General features: G+C 41.3%; 1 non-coding gene across 1 annotated transcript; it reads left to right on the top strand.

Moving 5' to 3' along the window:
- The first annotated feature begins 7,299 nt into the window (after positions 1-7,299).
- Positions 7,300-7,407, top strand: LOC130983492 (small nucleolar RNA R71). The gene has a single exon (XR_009087477.1). It is a non-coding gene; the product is annotated as a small nucleolar RNA R71 (small nucleolar RNA).
- The last annotated feature ends 502 nt before the right edge of the window (positions 7,408-7,909 follow it).

Genomic DNA, 7,909 nt, shown 5'->3' with positions numbered 1-7,909 from the left:
AGAGACCTCTTCCAAGGGTCACAAGAACGCATCTAGAATAAGGGTCATACTTTCGTTCCACCCAGATTCATAAAATTAAGTACGAAAGTAATCCTTGAAACTGAATCAATACATTAATTAAAATAAAAGAGTAATAGAATCAATCCATAGAATAAATAGAGCTCCTAACCTTAACAGTAGAGGATTAGTTGCTCATGGCTCAGAAAGAAAACTAGGATTCAAAAAAACTGTAAAATGTAGCATGAGCTGCGTAAAAGAGTAGAGAGCCCAAAGGGCTGAATCTTTTTCCTTTTTTATCTAATCCTAGTTAATGTAAAATATATTTTCTAAAACTAAATAATATCATTTTCTATTTGTAAATAAAATAAATTTTAATAAAAAATTTAATGAAATCTTCGTGCAATCCCTTGAGAAAATGTGGGGACCATTGTTTCCCTTTGAATTGGTGCCTAACTTCAAGATATTGAAGTCATGTATGGCCTTGGCAGCACACTGATAAACCACTATTTCATGGTTTATCTTGTGCTCAATTGAGTGGTTTTTATCAACTCTTTACCCACTTATTCATACTATTTGCATGGTTTTACAATTTCTTCCCAGAATTTGTTCTATGATTGAAACTTGCTTCCTAGAGTCTTTAATTTGTGTATTTTAATCATCTCTTATTACCATTCGATGCCTTGATATGTGTGTTAAGTGATTTCAGAGTTTATAGGGCAGGAATGGCTCAAAGGATGGAAAGGAAGCATGCAAAAGTGAAAAGAATACAAGAAACTGAAGGAACTACTAAAGTTGTCCAGCCTGACCTCTTGGTACTAAATCGACCATAACTTGAGCTACAAAAGTCCAAATAACACGGTTCTAGTTGCGTTAGAAAGCTAACGTTTGGGACTTCGCAACGATATATAATTTGCCATAGCTGTCCCGAAGCCAGGTGACGCAAACGCATGGATCACGTGGACGCGTGACCTGGCAAAAACCCAATCCGCGCGAACGCGTGGACGACGCTTCTGCGTGACTTTGCAGCGACCTGTACATGACAGATTTTGCAATCAACGATTTCTGAGCTGTTTTTTACCAAGTTTTTGGTCCAGAAAATACATATTAGAGGCTATAAAGTGGGGAAATGCATCCATATTTAGCATAAGTGGTGCACGAAATCGTGTTCACTACAACTTCGCACAACTAACCAGCAAGTGTACTGGGTCGTCCAAGTAATAAACCTTACGCGAGTAAGGGTCGATCCCACAGAGATTGTTGGTATGAAGCAAGCTATGGTCACCTTGTAAATCTTAGTCAGGCAGACTCAAATGGGTATAGATGATGAATAAAACATAAAGATAAAGATAGAGGTACTTATGCAATTCATTGGTGAGAACTTCAGATAAGCGAATGGAGATGCTTTGTCCCTTCCATCTCTCTGCTTTCCTGCTGTCTTCATCCAATCCTTCTTACTCCTTTCCATGGCAAGCTGTATGCAAGGGTTTCACCGTTGTCAGTGGCTACCTCCCATCCTCTCAGTGGAAATGTTCAACGCACCCTGTCATGGCACGGCTATCCATCTGTCGGTTCTCAATCAGGCCGGAATAGAATCCAGTGATTCTTTTGCGTCTGTCACTAACGCCCCACCCTCAGGAGTTTGAAGCTCGTCACAGTCATTCAATCATTGAATCCTACTCAGAATATCACAGACAAGGTTTAGACCTTCCGGATTCTCTTGAATGCCGCCATCAGTTCTAGCTTATACCACGAAGATTCCGGTTAAAGAATCCAAGAGATATCCACCCAATCTAAGGTAGAACGGAGGTGGTTGTCAGGCACACATTCATAGGTGAGAATGATGATGAGTGTCACGGATCATCACATTCATCAAGTTGAAGAACAAGTGATATCTTGGAACAAGAACAAGCGGAATTGAATAGAAGAACAATAGTAATTGCATTAATACTCGAGGTACAGCAGAGCTCCACACCTTAATCTATGGTGTGTAGAAACTCCACTGTTGAAAATACATAAGAACAAGAGTGATCATTGGCTTCGGTCCCAAAGAGGGAACCAGAAAAACCAAGATAAAATACAATAGTAAAAGGTCCTACTTATAGGGAACTAGTAGCTTAAGAATTACAAAGATGAGTAAATGACATAAAAATCCACTTCCGGGCCCACTTGGTGTGTGCTTGGGCTAAGAAATGAAGCATTTTTCGTGTCGAGACTCTTCTTGGAGTTAAACGCCAGCTTTTGTGCCAGTTTGGGCGTTTAACTCCCATCCTTGTGCCAGTTCCGGCGTTTAACGCTGGGAATTCTGAAGGTGACTTTGAACGCCGGTTTGGGCCATCAAATCTTGGGCAAAGTATGGACTATCATATATTGTTGGAAAGCCCAGGATGTCTACTTTCCAACGCCATTGAGAGCGCGCCAATTGGGCTTCTGTAGCTCCAGAAAATCCACTCTGAGTGCAGGGAGGTCAGAATCCAACAGCATCTGCAGTCCTTTTCAGTCTCTAAATCAGATTTTTGCTCAGGTCCCTCAATTTCAGCCAGAAAATACCTGAAATCACAGAAAAACACACAAACTCATAGTAAAGTCCAGAAAAGTGAATTTTAACTAAAAACTAATAAAAATATACTAAAAACTAACTGGATCATACTAAAAACATACTAAAAACAATGCCAAAAAGCGTATAAATTATCCGCTCATCACAACACCAAACTTAAATTGTTGCTTGTCCCCAAGCAACTGAAAATCAAATAAGATAAAAAGAAGAGAATATGCAATGAATTCCAAAAACATCTATGAAGATCAGTATTAATTAGATGAGCGGGGCTTTTAGCTTTTTGCCTCTGAATAGTTTTGGCATCTCACTTTATCCTTTGAAATTCAGAATGATTGGCTTCTTTAGGAACTCAGAATCCAGATAGTGTCATTGATTCTCCTAGTTAAGTATGATGATTCTTGAACACAGCTACTTATTGAGTCTTGGCCGTGGCCCAAAGCACTCTGTCTTCCAGTATTACCACCGGATACATACATGCCACAGACACATAATTGGGTGAACCTTTTCAGATTGTGACTCAGCTTTGCTAGAGTCTCCAATTAGAGGTGTACAGGGTTCTTAAGCACACTCTTTTTGCATTGGATCACAACTTTATTTCTTTCTTTTTCTTTCTTTTTCTCTTTCCCTTTTTTTTCGTTTTTCTCCTTCCTTTTTTTTCTGTATTCACTGCTTTTTCTTGCTTCAAGAATCATTTTAATGATTTTTCAGATCCTCAGTAACATGTCTCCTTTTTCATCATTCTTTCAAGAGCCAACATTCATGAACCACAAATTCAAAAGACATATGCACTGTTCAAGCATACATTCAGAAAACAAAAAGTATTGCCACCACATTAAAATAATTAAACTGTTATAAAATTCAAAATTCATGCAATTCTTTTCTTTTTCAATTAAGAACATTTTTTTTTATTTAAGAGAGGTGATGGATTCATAACTTTAAGGCATAGACACTAAGACACTAATGATCACAAGACACAAACATAGATAAACATAAGCAGTAAAATTCAAAAAACAGAAAAACAAAGAACAAGGAAATTAAAGAACGGGTCCACCTTAGTGATGGCGGCTTGTTCTTCCTCTTGAAGATCCTATGGAGTGCTTGAGCTCCTCAATGGCTCTTCCTTGTCTTTGTTGCTCCTCTCTCATGATTCTTTGATCTTCTCTAATTTCATGGAGGAGGATGGAATGTTCTTGGTGCTCCACCCTTAGTTGTCCCATGTTGGAACTCAATTCTCCTAGGGAGGTGTTAATTTGCTCCCAATAGTCTTGTGGAGGAAAGTGCATCCCTTGAGGAATCTCAGGGATCTCATGATGAGAGGGGTCTCTTGTTTTCTCCATCCTTTTCTTAGTGATGGGCTTGTCCTCATCAATGAAGATGTCTCCCTCTATGTCAACTCCAACTGAATAACAGAGGTGACAAATGAGATGAGAAAAGGCTAACCTTGCTAAGGTAGAGGACTTGTCCGCCACCTTATAGAGTTCTTGGGCTATAACTTCATGAAATTCTACTTCTTCTCCAATCATGATGCTATGAATCATGATGGCCCGGTCTATAGTAACTTCAGACCGATTGCTAGTGGGAATGATTGAGCGTTGGATAAACTCCAACCATCCTCTAGCCACGGGCTTGAGGTCATGCCTTCTTAATTGAACCGGCTTCCCTCTTGAATCTCTCTTCCATTGGGCGCCCTCTTCACAAATGTCAGTGAGGACTTGGTCCAACCTTTGATCAAAGTTGACCCTTCTTGTGTAAGGATGTTCATCTCCTTGCATCATGGGCAAGTTGAATGCCAACCTCACATTTTCCGGACTAAAATCCAAGTATTTCCCCCGAACCATAGTAAGCCAATTCTTTGGATCCGGGTTCACACTTTGATCATGGTTCATGGTGATCCATGCATTGGCATAGAACTCTTGAACCATTAAGATTCCGACTTGTTGAATGGGGTTGGTAAGAACTTCCCAACCTCTTCTTCGGATCTCATGTTGGATTTCCGGATATTCACTCTTTTTGAGTGAGAAAGGGACCTCGGGGATCACCTTCTTCAAGGCCACAACTTCATAGAAGTGGTCTTGATGCACCCTTGAGATGAATCTCTCCATCTCCCATGACTCGGAGGTGGAAGCTTTTGCCTTCCCTTTCCTCTTTCTAGAGGTTTCTCCGGCCTTGGATGCCATAAATGGTTATGGAAAAACAAAAAGCAATGCTTTTACCACACCAAACTTAAAAGGTTTGCTCGTCCTCGAGCAAAAGAAGAAAGAAGAGAGTAGAAGAGGAAGAAAATGGAGGAGATGGAGGAGGCTTATGTTTCGGCCAAAGGGGGAAGAAGTAGTGTTTAGGGTGTGTGAAAATGAAGGAGTGAAGATGGGTTTATATAGAGGTGAGGGGAGGGGTAGGGTTCGGCCATTATGGGTGGGTTTGGGAGGGAAAGTGGTTTGAATTTGAATGGTGAGGTAGGTGGGGTTTTATGAAGGATGGATGTGAGTGGTGAAGGGAATAGTGGGATTTGATAGGTGAAGGGTTTTTGGGGAAGAGGTATTGAGGTGATTGGTGAATGGGTGAAGAAGAAAGAGGGTGGTGGGGTTGGTGGGGATCCTGTGGGGTCCACAGATCCTGAGGTGTCAAGGAAAATTCATCCCTACACCAAGTGGCAAGAAAATTTGCATTTTTGTGCCAAATCTGGCGTTAAACGCCGGGCTGGTGCCCATTTCTGGCGTTTAACGCCAGGTTCTTGCCCTTTCCTGGCGTTTAACGCCAGTCTGGTGCCCCTTTCTGGCGTTAAACGCCCAGAATGGTGCCAGACTGGGCGTTAAACGCCCATCTGCTAGCCTTACTGGCGTTTAAACGCCAGTAGGTTCTTCCTCCAGGGTGTGCTATTTTTCTTTCTGTTTTTCATTCTGTTTTTGCTTTTTCAATTGATTTTGTGACATCTCATGATCATCAACCTACAGAAAACATAAAATAACAAAGGAAAATAGATAAAATATGACATTGGGTTGCCTCCCAACAAGCGCTTCTTTAATGTCAGTAGCTTGACAGATGGCTCTCATGGAGCCTCACAAATGCTCAGAGCAATGTTGGAACCTCCCAACACCAAACTTAGAGTTTGAATGAGGGGGTTCAACACCAAACTTAGAGTTTGGTTGTGGCCTCCCAACACCAAACTTAGAGTTTGACTGTGGGGGCTCTGTTTGACTCTGCTTTGAGAGAAGCTCTTCATGCTTCCTCTCCATGGTGACAGAGGGATATCCTTGAGCCTTAAACACAAAGGGTTCTTCATTCACTTGAATGATCAGTTCACCTCTATCAACATCAATTACAGCCTTTGCTGTGGCTAGGAAGGGTCTGCCAAGGATGATGGATTCATCCATGCACTTCCCAGTCTCTAGGACTATGAAATCAGCAGGGATGTAATGGTCTTCAATCTTTACCAAAACATCCTCTACAAGTCCATAAGCTTGTTTTCTTGAATTGTCTACCATCTCCAGTGAGATTCTTGCAGCTTGCACCTCAAAGATCCATAGCTTCTCCATTACAGAGAGAGGCATGAGATTTACACTTGACCCTAAGTCACACAGAGCCTTCTTAAAGGTCATGGTGCCTATGGTACAAGGTATTGAAAACTTCCCAGGATCTTGTCTCTTTTGAGGTAATTTCTGCCTAGACAAGTCATCCAGTTCTTTGGTGAGCAAAGGAGGTTTATTCTCCCAAGTCTCATTTCCAAATAACTTGTCATTTAGCTTCATGATTTCTCCAAGGTATTTAGCAACTTGCTCTTCAGTGACATACTCATCCTCTTCAGAGGAAGAATACTCATCAGAGCTCATGAATGGCAGAAGTAAGTCCAATGGAATCTCTATAGTCTCATTTTGAGCCTCAGATTCCCATGGTTCCTCATTGGGGAACTCAGTGGAGGCCAGTGGACGTCCATTGAGGTCTTCCTCAGTGGCGTTCACTGCCTCTCCCTCCTCTCCAAATTCGGCCATGTTGATGGCCTTGCACTCTCCTTTTGGATTTTCTTCTATGTTGCTTGGAAGAGTACTAAGAGGGAGTTCAGTAACTTTCTTGCTCAGCTGTCCCACTTGTGCCTCCAAATTCCTAATGGAGGACCTTGTTTCAGTCATGAAACTTTGAGTGGTTTTTATTAGATCAGAGACCATGGTTGCTAAGTCAGAGTGGTTCTGCTTAGAATTCTCTGTCTGTTGCTGAGAAGATGATGAAAAAGGCTTGCCATTGCTAAACCTGTTTCTTCCACCATTATTGTTATTGAAACCTTGTTGAGGTCTCTCTTGATCCTTCTATGAGAAATTTGGGTGATTTCTCCATGAAGAATTATAGGTGTTTCCATAGGGTTCTCCTAGGTAATTCACCTCTTCCATTGAAGGGTTCTCAGGATCATAGGCTTCTTCTTCAGATGAAGCATCCTTAGTACTGCTTGGTGCATTTTGCATTCCAGACAGACTTTGAGAAATCAAATTGACTTGCTGAGTCAATATTTTGTTCTGAGCCAGAATGTCATTCAGAGTATCAATCTCAAGAACTCCTTTCTTCTGATTAGTCCCATTGTTCCCAGGATTCCTTTCAGAAGTGTACATGAATTGGTTATTTGCAACCATTTCAATTAGCTCTTGAGCTTCTGCAGGCGTCTTCTTCAGATGAAGAGATCCTCCAGCAGAGCTATCCAGAGACATCTTGGATAGTTCAGAGAGACCATCATAGAAAATACTTATGATGCTCCATTCAGAAAGCATATCAGAGGGACACTTTCTGATCAATTGTTTGTATCTTTCCCAAGCTTCATAGAGGGATTCACCTTCCTTCTGTCTGAAGGTTTGGACTTCCACTCTAAGCTTACTCAATTTTTGAGGTGGAAAGAACTTTGCCAAGAAGGCATTGACTAGCTTTTCCTAAGAGTTCAGGCTTTCTTTAGGTTGTGAGTCCAACCATGTCCTAGCTCTGTCTCTTACAGCAAAAGGGAATAGCATAAGTCTGTAGACCTCAGGGTCAACCCCATTAGTCTTGACAGTGTCACAGATTTGCAAGAATTCAGCTAAGAACTGATGAGGATCTTCCAATGGAAGTCCATGGAACTTGCAATTCTGTTGCATTAGAGAAACTAATTGAGGCTTAAGCTCAAAGTTATTTGCTCCAATGGCAGGGATAGAGATGCTTCTCCCATAGAAGTCGGGAGTAGGTGCAGTAAAGTCACCTAGCACCTTCCTTGCATTGTTTGCATTGTTGTTGTTTTCGGCTGCCATGTCTTCTTCTTTGAAGATTTCTGTTAGGTCCTCTATAGAGAGTTGTGCCTTAGCTTCTCTTAGCTTTCGCTTCAAGGTCCTTTCAGGTTCAAGGTCA

This window comes from Arachis stenosperma, chromosome 5 (genome assembly GCF_014773155.1).
Source record: "Arachis stenosperma cultivar V10309 chromosome 5, arast.V10309.gnm1.PFL2, whole genome shotgun sequence".
In the NCBI taxonomy this organism is placed as follows: domain Eukaryota; kingdom Viridiplantae; phylum Streptophyta; class Magnoliopsida; order Fabales; family Fabaceae; genus Arachis; species Arachis stenosperma.
Note: the sequence above shows the minus strand (reverse complement) of the source record. Positions and strands in the feature narration are given on the sequence as shown.